The sequence below is a fragment of the Callithrix jacchus genome, chromosome Y (assembly GCF_049354715.1).
Source record: "Callithrix jacchus isolate 240 chromosome Y, calJac240_pri, whole genome shotgun sequence".
NCBI lineage: Eukaryota > Metazoa > Chordata > Mammalia > Primates > Cebidae > Callithrix > Callithrix jacchus.
Window position 1 is genome coordinate 4,289,310 of NC_133525.1, and position 13,672 is coordinate 4,302,981.

General features: G+C 53.1%; 1 protein-coding gene across 28 annotated transcripts in view; it reads left to right on the plus strand.

Annotated features, from left to right (window-relative positions):
* The first annotated feature begins 7,151 nt into the window (after positions 1–7,151).
* LOC118142883 (glycoprotein Xg) overlaps positions 7,152–13,672 on the plus strand; it is a 73,695-nt gene continuing 67,174 nt past the window's right edge. For all 28 annotated transcript variants that reach the window (XR_013531866.1, XR_013531867.1, XR_013531874.1 and 25 more), the window contains exon 1: positions 7,152–7,294. The gene's annotated coding sequence lies outside the window, so the exon portion shown is untranslated. The remainder of the gene's footprint in view (positions 7,295–13,672) is intronic.

Below are 13,672 nucleotides of genomic sequence, written 5' to 3' on the forward strand. Positions count from 1 at the left end.
ATGTCTCACCAGGCCCGTCCTCTGACACTAGGGATTAGAATTTGCACAGGAGATTCGGGGGGATAAAAATCCAAACCATATCAGAGCCCTGAGCTTGTTTTCCTGCAACTAGACAGTCTCATCTGGGGGTGTTGGGAGACAGGGACAGATCATCAGACTTTGGATTCTCATAAGGAGCGCACAACCTAGATCCCTGGCATGTGCAGTTCACAGTAGGGTTTGTGCTCCTGTGAGAATCTAATGCTGCTGCTGATCTGACAGGAGGCAGAGCTCAGGCATTCACGCAAGTGATGGGGAGCAGGTGTCAACACAGATGAAGCTTCTCTCACTTGCCCACTGCTCACCTCCAGCTGTGTGGCCTGCTTTCTCTAGGGCCATCGACAAATACTGGTCCATGGCCAGGGGTCTGGGGACCTCTGGGTTCGAGTGGTTCATCAATTATTTGGGATCATTCTTCACGGCGGGGAGGTTGTCTCTTCTTATTTACGTATCTATTCAAACAATGCTCTTGATGTGTGGAAGTTGTCGGGCAGTCAGATCCCCAATCCCTTATTGAAGAGCTGTCCGCCTGTAGCCCTTGTTTGCAGAAGCTGGGTTTCATCTCTGTCCACACTTTGTGCCCTTGTCATCTGCGTGTTTTTCTAGAATATACAGACAGCATATCCTGGAATGCCAGTGGCTCCAAGGATGCATCTCCTGTGGATGGTCATTCTCAGATTCCTTGTCCTGTATATATAGAAATAGATAGATATACACACACCTATATATGTATATATACAAACATTATATTTAACATATTGTTATACTTAATAAATCAAACAAACATATTTAATTTAGTAAATATCAACAACACATTAAATATAATAAATATATTTATTAAATATAATAAATTATAATTATATAATTTAATATTGTGTGTGTGTGTATATATGTATATTTGAAAGTTATTGGATTCTTTCTCACCTTCTCCATTCAAGATCATGTGAAATTCTTTCTTCCTGCCTCAGAGCTGTCTCTGGGCTTGACGTGGTTGAATGGATGAACTTGATAATAACCATGGCATCTCTTTATTTACTGAGGGTGTTTGGTATGCTTGCCTTGAGATTAAAATATGAAACTATTTTGGTGGGAAAGTTATCTTTGAGAAATGAAAATTTACGTTACTTGTACTATCAGGACTCGAATTAAGACAATTATTGGATAAACATTAACAGGAATCCTTGAATTGACATATTAGAATCTGCTTAAATAGGCTGGGTGCGGTGGCTCACACTTGGAATCCCAACATTTTGGGAGGCCGAGGTGGGTGGTTCACCTGAGGTCAGGACTTCGAGACCACCCTCGCCAACATTGTGAAATGCTGTCTCTACTAAAAACACAAAAATTAGCTGGATGTGGTGGTGTGCACCTGTAATCCCAGCTATTTGGGAGGCAGAGGCAAGAGAATCGCTTGAACCCGGAAGGCAGAGGTTGCAGTGAGCCAAGATTGTACCATGGCACTCCAGCCTGAGTGACAGAGCAAGACTCTGTCAAAAAAAAAAATGAAGAATCTGCTTAAATGAAAGGAAACCTGATCGTGTGCTTTCTGGGAAGTGTGAAATCTGCAGAGGCATTTGATGAATGAAATACTCCTGTGCCCATCGGCCAGGTTCCCTCCTGCAGAGGAGGGTGTGTTCACATTCAAACTTTGCCGGGCATGCGTAGACATCTTATAACTCCAGCTGCAGACCTAACCCCTGTGTCTTGCGGGGTTCCTCAACTCAAAATTCCCAGGTGACAGTTCCAACTCCCAGGACCTCAGAATAAGACTGTATTTGGAGACGGGGGTCTTTAAAGAGGGGACCAGGGTAAAATGAAGTCACTAGGGTGGGTCCCGATCTAATAGGACTGGTGTCCTATAAGAATAGGAGATGAGGACACAGACACACACGGAGGGAGGACCCTGTGAGGACACAGGGAGAAGACAGTATCTGTGAGCCCAGGAGAGGGGCCTCAGGAGGAGCCAGCCCTGCCCACACCTGGATCTTGGACCTCCAGCCTCCAGGATCGTGATGGGATAAATGTCTGCTGTTTTAGCGGCCCCGAGCCTGGGATTTGGTTTAGGCAGTCTGAGCAGGTGATCGCACTGTGAAATCTATGATGACAGGAAATGATGGCTGCCCCTGGCCTGTCCGAAGCTGACCACTGGCCAGGGGTCTTTGGGAGGTATCGGCAACCTGGGCAGAGACTCGGTGCCAACCGCAAGCTGTTGTTCTCCAGACGCTCTCCCTCCCGTCACACCAACCTCTTCTTTTGACTTCTGAAAACAAGTCTGCCTTTGTTTTAGATGAAGTCTCCCCAGTACTCCCCAGAAAGTCTCCCTGGCTCCCCCAAACTGAAGAGAACAGTAGGGTTCCAGGTGCACAGAAGAAAGTAATGTCAAAACTCACCAAATGTAACCCAGAGAGAAAACTAGTATTTCATCGCTGATGGAACCAGAACACAACCGCACCCGCCTCCTGCAAATCCTGAGAAGAACAGCAACAGGAAATATGGACAATCTGAACCAAAAACAAGAGGAAGCTGAGGGAAGACCCTCCTCCTGGGACCCGGAAACGATTTCTCAAAAATTATTATTCAGAAAGAAAGAAAGGGGTGGGTGCAGTGGCTCACATCTGCGATCCCAGGCAGGTGGATTACTAGGTCAGGAGTTTGAGACCAGCCTGACCAACATGGAGAAACCCCATCTCTACTATAAATACAAAAATCAGTCGGGTGTGGTGGCAGGTGCCTGTAATCCCAGCTACTCAGGAGGCCGAGACACGAGAATTGCTTGAGCTGAGGTGGAGGTTGTAGTGAGCCGAGATCTCGCTGTCACACTCCAGCCTCAGCAACAGAGCAAGACTCTGTCTCGAAAATAAAAACGGGCCAGGTGCAGTGGCTCACATCTATAATCCCAGCACTTTGGGAGGCCAAGGTGGGTGAATCACGAGGTCAAGAGATCGAGACCATCCTGGTCAACATGGTGAAACCCCGTCTCTACTAAAAATACAAAAATTAGCTGGGCATGAGGCAGGAGAATTGCCTGAACCCAGGAGGCGGAGGTTGCGGTGAGCCAAGATTGTGCCACTGCACTCCAGCCTGGGTAACAAGAGCGAAACTCCGTCTAAAAAAAAAGTGCGCAAAGTGGCCACTTGGGTCCCTTGGAAATGGTCAGAACTTCTTTATTTCCTGAGCTTCCCCTGGTGAAAAAAACAGAACACATGGAGGCTGCCCCCGCAGGGAGCTCCCCATCACTCGCTTAGCCTGGCTCGGGGCCTTCAAGAGATGCTTCTCATGGCGTCTGGATACATTCAGAATTCAGAAGGCCTTTTCAATTAATTTAATTCTTCCGGATACAATTCAGAAGGCCTTTTCACTTAACTTAATTTTCATTCTGCAGGTGAGAGTCTCTTGGGGCCAGCTGCAGAGTGTCTGCAGAATATTACGGAAATTCGCATTTTGAGCCAAGGAAAGGTAGCATTAAAAACAAGACAGAAAGCACAGAAGGCCAAAGGCATCTGACTAAATGAATCACAAACAGACGCGTCCCCTTGCTTATCTGTGTGACCATAAATACAAAGCCTCAAAGCCTGGCCTTCAGAAGCCTCTGTTGTGTCTTTATTATAGCGGATGACAGCGACCTGTGGCCCTTCCTGAAAGGCAGCCAGATTTCAGGCTCTGCTGGAACAGGACAGATGGTCAGAGAGAGGCTTCTGCTGCAGAGCCATCCAAATATCAGAGGCTGGAGGCGGTCCAGGCTAGGGCATTTCTTTTGGAGGTGACTAGGGAGAAAGAAGCAGCAAGCTCTTGGTGGGGTGGTGGTGTTTGGCGTTTGAGACAGCACGGAGACCCGGGTTTCTCTTGCTTCATGATGCCAAAATCCCTAGCGAGCTGAAGCATCCCCCTGCTTCTCTGAGAGAGCCCCAAGGTCCTCCTGCTTGCCTTGACCTAGGGTCCATTCCCTCCCTCGACCCCAGCCCAGGACTACAGCCATGGAAAAAGAAAGTGCTGACTGGGAGACAGTCAGTGGCATATGGGGGTTGGGGGACAGGTGCGGGAGAAAGTGTCAGGGAAGGGTCCCTGGGTGGGTAGTTCATGCAGAGGCATGAACTTTGAAGCTCATATGAAGTGTTGCAGAGGCAACACTTTGAAGGTGATGCTTCCATGGAGAATGGTTGCATTTTTCCTCATGCTTCTACAGTGCAATTACATCGCTGGGGTGTTGCTGGCTGAAAAGAAAACAAAAAAGAAAAAATTTATCCTCCTTATATGCAGGTGTGCAAGGTCAGACTGTCAGTTTTGAAGACACGCATCACTCACACAGCTGAGCCGGTCCCTGGGGTGCAGGTTTCTGACCTAGGGGCAAAGGTGGCCTAGGAAGGGGTGGGCATGGCGGCAGGCAGGGGACAGCTCAGAGCCCCAGGCTCAGCTGGCTGCACAGCAGGTGTGCCGGGCCAGAAATGGGCCAGTAGATGGCACAGGGTTTTGTAAACCAAAAATATAAGTTTTCGGGAGGCCGGAATGGGCGGATCACTTGAGGTTAGGAGTTCAAGACCAGACTGGCCAACATGATGAAACCCCATCTCGACTAAAAATACAAAAATTTGCCAGGCTTGGTGGCGGCACCTGTAGTCTTGGCTACTCAGGAGGGTGAGGCAGGAGGATCCCTTGAACCCGGGAGGTGGAGGTAGCAGTGAGCTGCGATCATGCCCCTACACTCCAGCCTGGGTGATAGAGTAAGACTCCACCTCAATAATTAAGTAAACAAATAATAAAATTCTAAGCCCACCCTCCCCGCCAGTCCCACCTTCAAAACCATCTGAGCGGACTTTCTCCTCAGCCACACAGCTTTTAAAGTTTAACCAGAGAGACCGTTTGAGGCGGTGATAGGAAGTGAGGTGGAACATGCCTCATGACACCTCTGTGGTGAAAGAAACCGTTTTACAGCCTCTTCTCTCTGACGCCTGGCAGCTGAAGGCTGCCTGCTGGAATAAGAACTTGGGTCTCCACAATCGTTTCCCTTCACTCATTCCTTTCCATTGATCCCAGGTCTTTAGAGAAACGCGAGCAATTGTCAATCAGAAAGTTCTACAGTCTACCTACAAGCCAGAAGCCCCGCTGCTTCCAGTCGCCCTGCTTTTCTGGATAAACCAACATGCATGTTAAATGTATTCGATTGCTGTCCCATCCATGCCTCCCTAAAATGTGTAAAACCAAGCTGCGACCCGACCACCTTGGCACATGTTCTCAGGACCTCCTGAGGGCTGTGTCACAGGTCGTGGTCACTCTTATTTGGCTCAGAATAGATCTTTTCAAATATTTTATTTTGAGATGGAGTCTCACTCTGACACCCAGGCTGGGTGCAATGGCCTGATCTCTGCTCACTGCAACCTCCACCTCCCCGGTTCAAGCTTTTCTCCTGCCTTGACTTCCTGAGTAGCTAGGACTACCGGTGCAAGCCACCACACGCAAGATGGGGTTTCACCACGTTGGCCAGGCTGGTCTCGAACTCCTGACCTCAGGTGATCCGCCTGCCTTGGTCTCCCAAAGTGCTGGGATTACAGGCCTGAGCCACTGCGCCGGGCCTAGCTGGACTCCTTTCGCGGGCAGTTTGAAGGGTGGAATGCAAGGGAGGGATGCTTCTCAGTCTGCAAAGTTGTTCCGCTGCCCCTCAGGAAAATGGCTAGCATTGTATAGGCTTAGGTGTTCACAGAAAGCAGATTGTTAGTGTGGGGAGGCCTGCAGTGCAGCTGTGGCCGGCGGCGCGACTGGGGATCTCCAGACTCAAAGGCCATTGGAAGGCGAGTCGCCAACGCCCAGGGCTAGGGCCCAGGTGCCCCAGAGACTGAGACGGCCGATGGAGTTCCCTATTGTCCCCCACTAATCCCCATGACCAGGAGTCCTCACTCCCAACCTTGTCCTGGGTTTTTTTTTGGGGGGTGGTTAAACTGCCTGAGCGCAGAGGCACCTCCAAGGGTCCTGTTGGTCTTGTGCAAAGGGGGTGTCCGCCCCCGCCCCCGCCAACCCTCCTGGGTTCCGCCCCAGCTCGGATGCGCCAGAAAGTACATGGGGTGGGGGTTGCCTGTGGAGGCGGCGGGGGCCCACGCCTTCCTGAGCAGGGAGGGAATTGCTCTTTGCTCCTCTTGGGGACCCCCCATCCTCCCGAGCAGCTGGGAGGGGACCCCATACTTTTCCCAGCAGGGGAGCCTGGAGAGTGTCCTTTGCAGAGCAGGGGAAGGTCTCTGTTAGGGGCGGAGAAGGGGCTGCAGGGGCGAGTGTGGAGGGCTAAGTGTTTCCAAGAAGCGCTGTAGTTTCGCTTCGCTGCAGTTAGAGGCGTGCATTTTAGGGGGTGTAGACAGGGAGGGACCCGCACTTTCCCAAGCTGGGGGCAAAGTTTCTTTTGCTGCCACTAGAGACAAGGGTGTGGGGGTGCGAGTGTGGGGTTGGGATGGGGGTGGGTGAGGGGTCCTTGTGAAAGGGGCGGAGAAGGGGCTGCAGGGGCAAGTAGGGGGAGTTATAGGTTTTCAAGAAGGGCGGCAGTTTTGTGTTGCTCTAGTTAGAACCGTGCATTGAGGGAGTGCAGGGAGGGAGGGGCCCGCACTTTGCTGAGCAGGAGACTTGGGAGCTTCTTTTGCCCCCACCACTGACCAGGGGGCGAGGAAGTCCTCGTGCAAGGGGCGGAGAATAAGCTGCAGGGGCGAGTCGGGAGGGGATTTGGGGGCTACAGGTTTTCAAGAAGCGCGGCAGTTTTGTGCCACTATAGTTAGGGGCCTCCCTGGGGCGTGCAATTTACGGGGATGCAGACAGGTGGGGGACCCGCACTTTCCTGAGAATGTTGGATTTCTCTTTGCTCCGGGTCGGCGCCCCCTGAGGGTCCTGGAGACGGGCTCGCGGATGTGTGGACTCCACGGTTTGCTGGGAAGGGAGCGGGGTGTCCCGTGCTCCCCTCGGCCCCGCCCGCCTCCTTCTCGGTCCCCTCCCCCGGCCCGGCGTTTCCGCCCCTCCTAAGCGCGCCGAGGCCGGGGTGGGGCGGGGCCGGGCGGGCGCGGCCCGGGCTGAGCCTGCGGGGCGGCTCCCCTCACCCGCCCCCTTCGGGTCCTTCCGAGCTCCGCCCTACACGGCCCAGGGGTGCCAGTCTCGCTGCCGCCGCTACCGCCCGCGCGCTGCACTCGGGAGAGCGTCCCTGCGCGCACTGGGCGCACCATGGCCCGCGGGTCCGCGCTGGCGCTGCTGCTGCTCCTCCGCCTGCTCGGCGCTTTGGTGGCCGCCCCGGGTGAGCCAGCGGCGGGATTCGGGTGCGGGGGGGACTCGTGGGGCGCGGGCCGGGCCTGGGGATCCGCTTGCGGGTGCGGAATTGGGGGGCGCCCCGAGGGGACACCGGGACCCCCCTCCCTAACCGCGGCGGGACGCGCTGTGGCCAGGGGGGCCCAGGCATGGAGGAGGCGCCCACTTTCTCCCCAGTTCTCTCCTGGGGCCGGGTGGGAGTCGCATTCCAGAGGGAGAAGGTCAGCGTTTGTTGTCGGAGGCCCAAACTCTTAATTTTGGGGGTGACCTTGGGAGAGGTGGCATTTCATTCTTCCTAATCAGTTTGTCCAGCCCTGATAAGGCTTTTCTAACGGATCTCTCTGCCCGTTGGCATCAGCCCCTGACCCCACCCCGCTCTCTCCCCTCGGGGTCTGGGACTTGCGTCTTTAGGCCGCGCGCGGAGGCCGCCCCGGAGTCGCCTCTCGCAGCCACGCCCTGCGTCCCGGGCCTAAATTTGGAATCGCTGGGAGCCCGGAGGATGGGGGGAGGGGAAGGAACAGTTGGAAACAAACTTTGAGCCCTGAAACCGTTCAAAACTCCGGTGTGGATGCAGGCCCCGGGAATTTCTGAAAGAAACGCGTGGTTACCAGATTGTCCATGTGTAGCGCTGGAGAGTTGGGAAAACAGAAAAAGTATCCAGAGACGGGGGAGCCACGGTCACCCTCCCGCGCCCTAAACCGGGCCTCGTTCTGGTTATTATTTTCTGGTGGTTTTCTGTTTCCCTCGCGTCGAAAGGAAAACGGGGACCCCGCTGGGTGTGATGTGCTATCAATTCCACTAGACGGTGCGTTTCTGCCCCTTCCTGTGGGCAGGCTTTTAAGGAGAGCGGCTTGCAGGCAGTGTAGACTTGACCAGCCTTATCAGGGCTGGACAAACTGAGGAATGAGAGGCGGGAACGCCCAGCTCTGGGAGGGCAGAGGAGGCCCGGTTTGTGCCGCGAAATTTCCTGCTGGTGTTCATAGGGTCGCGCTCAGCCCGGAGCTGCGGTGACGAGGCCTGGTCTCTGTTTGTAGGGAGGAGCTGCTAATGGGTTTACACGCTCTTTATTTTATTGTATTTTTTTTGAGACGGAGTTTCGCTCTTGTTACCCATGCTGGAGTGCAATGGCGCGATCTCGGCTCACCGCAACCTCCGCCTCCCGGGTTCAGGCAATTCTCCTTCCTCAGCCTCCCGAGTAGCTGGGACTACAGGCACGCACCACCATGCCCAGCTAATTTTTGTATTTTTAGTAGAGACGGGGTTTCACCATGTTGACCAGGATGGTCTCGATCTCTTGACCTCGTGATCCACCCGCCTCGGCCTCCCAAAGTGCTGGGATTACAGGCTTGAGCCACCGCGCCCGGCCCGCGCGTCCCGGGTATCCTGGAAATTGCGCTTTCCCTTGGTAGAGCTGACAGTGTGGCTGGCTCCGTTTTGTAAAACTTGGAGGCGTGTACAGCCCGCAGGGAGGTTCCAAAGGCGGCTTCCTGTTTCTCTTTTTTCCTTAGCAGGGAGGGCTCTGCAGGGTTTGATCAGCTGCATCTGCTCCCAAGGCACCTGCAGAAGGGCGTTTTCACTCGTCTCGCTAACGCATGTCTGTCCTTCATGCATTCATTCATTCCCTCCTTTGCAGCTGCCGTGTGCTTGGGGCAGGAAAATATATCCAAAAGAGTTCTGGTGTCTGAAGAATTTAGTTTCCAGGAGAAGAGAGGCATCCAAACAGGCGGACAGGACACACAGGGCGACAAGGACCGCTATGGTTCCATCACGAAATAACTCAGGCGTTCCAAGTGGTGGAGCTTGATGAGGGCCTTGGCTGGGTTTTGAAGACCTGGGGACAGAATTGCCAGCTGGTCCGGCTTTACAGGTCAATGGAGGAGAGAGGGGGCTAAAGCCTTATCTTCTCTGAGCTCACAACAAGGCGTTGCACACTTTTTAATCCCGCAGTAGTGTTCATCTGGAGCTCCCTAGTTTTGGAAGCAGACTGGGCTTAGGAGCCCTGAGACGGCGGAGACTTCGCGTCCGGGGAAGGGTGGCTGCACAGGGGTTGGGTGGGTGGTGAGGGCGGCAGACAGGCAGATAGCAGGGGCCAGTCTGTCCTTCCAATCGCAGAGGAAAGCCGGGCCCTCAGCACTGCTGGATGTCCTTGGGGGACCCTTGTCACCCCCGCTTTCCAGTGCCACCCTACTAGAGATGGAGATGGAAACCCCCTGTCCCGGTCATATTAATACACGTGTTGTTTCATCAGGAAACTTCAACTTTGAGTTGGTGATGCTCAGAACGCACTTTTCCTGCAGCAGTATGCATCGGGCTGCAAAACCCCACGGAGCCTAGGGGGAGGGTCTCTCACAGAGGCCGACAGCCCTGCCTGATCTCAGCGTTTCGGGGAACCAGGCCCGAATGGCAGTTCGGGCTGAGATCAGGCAGGGCTGTCGGCCTCTGTGAGATGGGATGGATGGAGCTGGGGGAAGGCTGCAGAGGAAACAAGGAGGCACCAGCTTTATAGAGAGCAGGACTTCCCAGGGTGACGTTGGCCCTCAGGAGACCCTTTGCCAAGGTTGCAGACAGTTTTTGGTGGCCACCCTGGGGTGGGACCTGCCACCATCCTGCTGTGGAAAAGGCTGCTCAGGGAAGCCTCTCAGAATCCTTTGAGGCCCAGGACAGACCCCAGCACAAGGAACTCATCTGGTGCCAAGTGCCAATTGTGTTGAGGGAAGAAAACCGGGAGGAGGGCTTGGGAGTTATGCCTAGGCACAGATTTAGGGCTGGCTCTGCGGTTGGGAGTGTCCCATCCCTGACAGTAGCGTAGAACACACCCGATGCATCCCTGCTTTCCAGAAAAGGCTTTTTTGACCCCAGCAGGCACAGTGGCCTGGGCAGTTTGAAAAATTCCAAACCCCTACATGGGCCCACATCTGTGGAACAATACCAGGTCTCTTCGGGATTCCCTCACCGCAGCAGAGGAAGCCTGCGCTTCGCTTTCTCAGCCTCTCCGGAGCTCTGTCTCCTGCCCCTGGGTGTGTATGCAGAAGTTATTAGGGGAACGTTGCTGCCTTCTGGGCAGAGGAAGTGGGTTTTATCCTTCAGCGAGTTTGCCTTGATTTTCTGCCAGCTTTTGGCTGTGGTAAAAGTTGATTGTTTTGTATTTAACCTCCTGCTTTAGGTCGGGTGAGGTGGCTCATGCCTGTAATCCCAGCACTTTGGGAGGCCAGGGCCAGTGGGATCACACGAGGCCAAGAGTTCAAGACCGGCCCGGCCAACGTGGGAAACCCAGAGTCTACTAAAATGACAAAAATTAGCCGGGCGTGGCGGTGCACGCCTATAATCCCAGTTACTTGGGAGGCTGAGTCACGAGACTTGCCTGAGCTCGGGAAGCAGAGGTTGCAGTCAGCCGAGATCGTGTCCCTGAACTCCAGCCTGGGCGACACGGAGAGACTCAGTCTCAAAAACAAACAAACAAACAAAAAACCTCCCTGCATTCACTCTTTCTCCTTTCTCTGTCTGTGAGACACAGTTTTCATGTGAGGACAAATACGTGCCTTTACACTTTGGAGGTATTCAAGAACGTGATTTTACATTTGTTTGTTTGTAAGTCACTTTTCTTCTGGAAGGCCCTACGCTGGTTACATGCTGTCATTTAGAAAGAAATGCAGCTCATACGACACTTTCACCAATTGGGCACTTAGGAAGATCCTGGCAGGATTTCATGGATACGGTCTGGAATGCTTTCTAACTTAGGTGTCTTTTCCCCAAGGGAGGTGGACTTCTCACTAGCTACATGGAGCTTGTGGTGCTTTTCAGTCGGGCTGAACGTTTTCAGATCACTCTCCTTACTTTAGGGGAAAAGAATCGTGTCCTTTGTGATTCACAGACATGGTAAGAAATAAGACCTACGTGTCTTTAGGGGTGCAAAGGAAGAAAAGTTCTGTTTTGTTTTTTTATAGATGGAATCTCTGTTGCCCAGGCTGTAGTGCAGTGGCACCATCTCGGCTCACAGTTCAAGCAGTTCTCCTGCCTCAGCCTCCTGGTTAGCTGGGATTACAGGCATGCAATGCCATGTCTGGCTATTTTTTGTATATTTAGTAGAGATGAGGTTTCGCTATGTTGGCCAGGCTGAAAAGTAATTTTGTGAGGTGGAGGTCTCGCTCTGTTGCTCAGACTGGAGAGCAGGGGTTCGACCAGAGCTCACTGCAGCCTCCACCTCCTGAACTCAAACAGTCCTCCCACCTCAGCCTTTGCAGTAGCTGGGACTACAGACACACACCACCATGCCTGGCCAGTTTTACGTTTCTTTGTAGAGACAGGGTCTTGCTATGTTGCCCAGACTGGAAAAAACAATGTTTTTTGGAGACAAGAGCCTGGCTGTGTCACCCAGGCTGGCGTGCAATGAATGGCAGGATCTCCGCTCACTGCAACATCTGCCTCCTGGATTCAGGTGGCTCTCCTGCCTCAGCCAGCCAAATAGCTGGGATTTCAGGTGTGCATCAGCACACCTGGCTAATTTTTGTATTTTTAGTAGAGACGGGGTTTCACCCTGTTGGCCAGCCTGGCCTCGAATTCCTGGCCTCAAGTGATCTGCCCACCTCAGCCTCCCAAAGTTCTGGGATTACACGTGTGAGCCACCTGAAAAATCATTTTTAAAATCAACTGTCCTACATTCTTACTGGGAAGGGACTCCTGTAACCAAAGACAGCTTAACAAGGGGAAAACAAAGCAAACTGTATTGTCATGCGCTTTTCACTGATACATGGCAGGGACCCAGGCATGGGTCGTTTTCAAGGAGGGGGGTTGGAATTCTAGCTGCTCTAGCGTCCTCAGCAAAGAACAGTCCGTTTTTAGAGCATTGGCAAGAGAAAGACAAAGGACTTTTGAGTCTTCGCGGGAGAGAATGAGATGGCAGGGAAGCTTCTTCATTCCGAGTCCTGAGGTTCAGCATCCAGGCTCGTGAGGTTTTATTTTCACCTGTCGTCAGTGGTTCCCCTGCGTTCTCCCTGCTGGGAACGTGGGGTGGGGATTGCTTGTGAACGTGGTCTCCTGGTGCTGCTGTAGCTGCAGGCTGCACAGTGTCCAGGGCTTGAGGCTTTGCTGCTGCTGTTTTTTGATTGAATCCTGTCTCTTGGCTGAAACACAGTTATCCACCACCATTTCTAGATACTGTTTGTCCAACAGGTATCTTTCACATCTCTAGAGACCAGAAGGACTTCCTCTTCTTGCATTTTCTGTTGGGTATTCTTTCTTGGCGTGGTTCCTTGGCGAGTTTTGGGGAGATGGCCATGGGCGTGTTTTCGGGTTTGTTTTTAGAATGACTCAGGGTTGCCACCACGCCTCGCCTCATACGGTCTCCTAGTCATCACAAGAACATTTCCCCCAGCAGGAAGCCAGAAACTTTCTTTCTTCTCCCCGGCGAGTCAGATTCAGACCAGCACTTTTCAAGTGGGCTGTGAAAGGACCATGCAGCCACCCGGCTTTGCAAAGAAAGTTCATCCGAGGAGAGGAGAAAATCCGCGTGGGCTGCGTGGAAAGCCTTGCTGAAGAAGCAGGATGGGCAAAGCTTGCTTTCGCGCTGTCTGTCTGGGTGGGCTGGGCTGAGATCGAAACCCTGTTTGTCGCCACAGGCGGCAACTGGATGAGTTTGAAAGCGGTCGCAAACCCCTTTAAAGCACTTTGCTTTCTCAACTTTTAGAGGTGTTCTAGGCTGGGGCGGGTCCTCTGCTTTTGAGAAGCACCTGTAGGAGTGCTGTGCTGCCGCTTTTCAGGGAGCCAAGCAAAGCGTTTCTCCGAGGGCGCTGTTTAAAAGCTGTTAACAATGTAACTAGGGCCAGGCGAGGTGGCTCACGCCTGTCATCCCAGCACCTTGTGAGGCTGAGGCAGGCAGAGGATGAGGTAAAGGGATCGAGACCAGCCTGGCCAACATGGTGAAACCCCATCTCTACTAAAAATACAAAAATTAGCCAGACATGGTGGCAGGTGCCTGTACTTCCAGCTACTCTGGAGGCTGAGGCAGGAGAATCCCTTGAACCCGGGAGGCAGAGGTTGCAGTGAGCCTAGATGGCGCCACTGCACTCCAGCCTGGTGACAGAGTGAGCCTCCGTCTCAATAATGATAATGATAATAATGTAATTGGTTGAGCTGACAGTCCTTCCTGAGGAGGTGGCAGACCAGCCAGAGCCGTTACATTGCAGAGACTCTGCAGACATTACTCATGGGACACAGGGCAGCCAGACAAGCCTCTTGTTTGTGTCTGCTTTGCCTGACCCTGCAAAATTATTGTCTAAATACGCCTTGGCAAGCATTGATCCACGAGGGGATGCTGACCAGAAGGAGCCTTCGTATCTGCAGGAAGACGATGGACGGGAATGCTGACAAG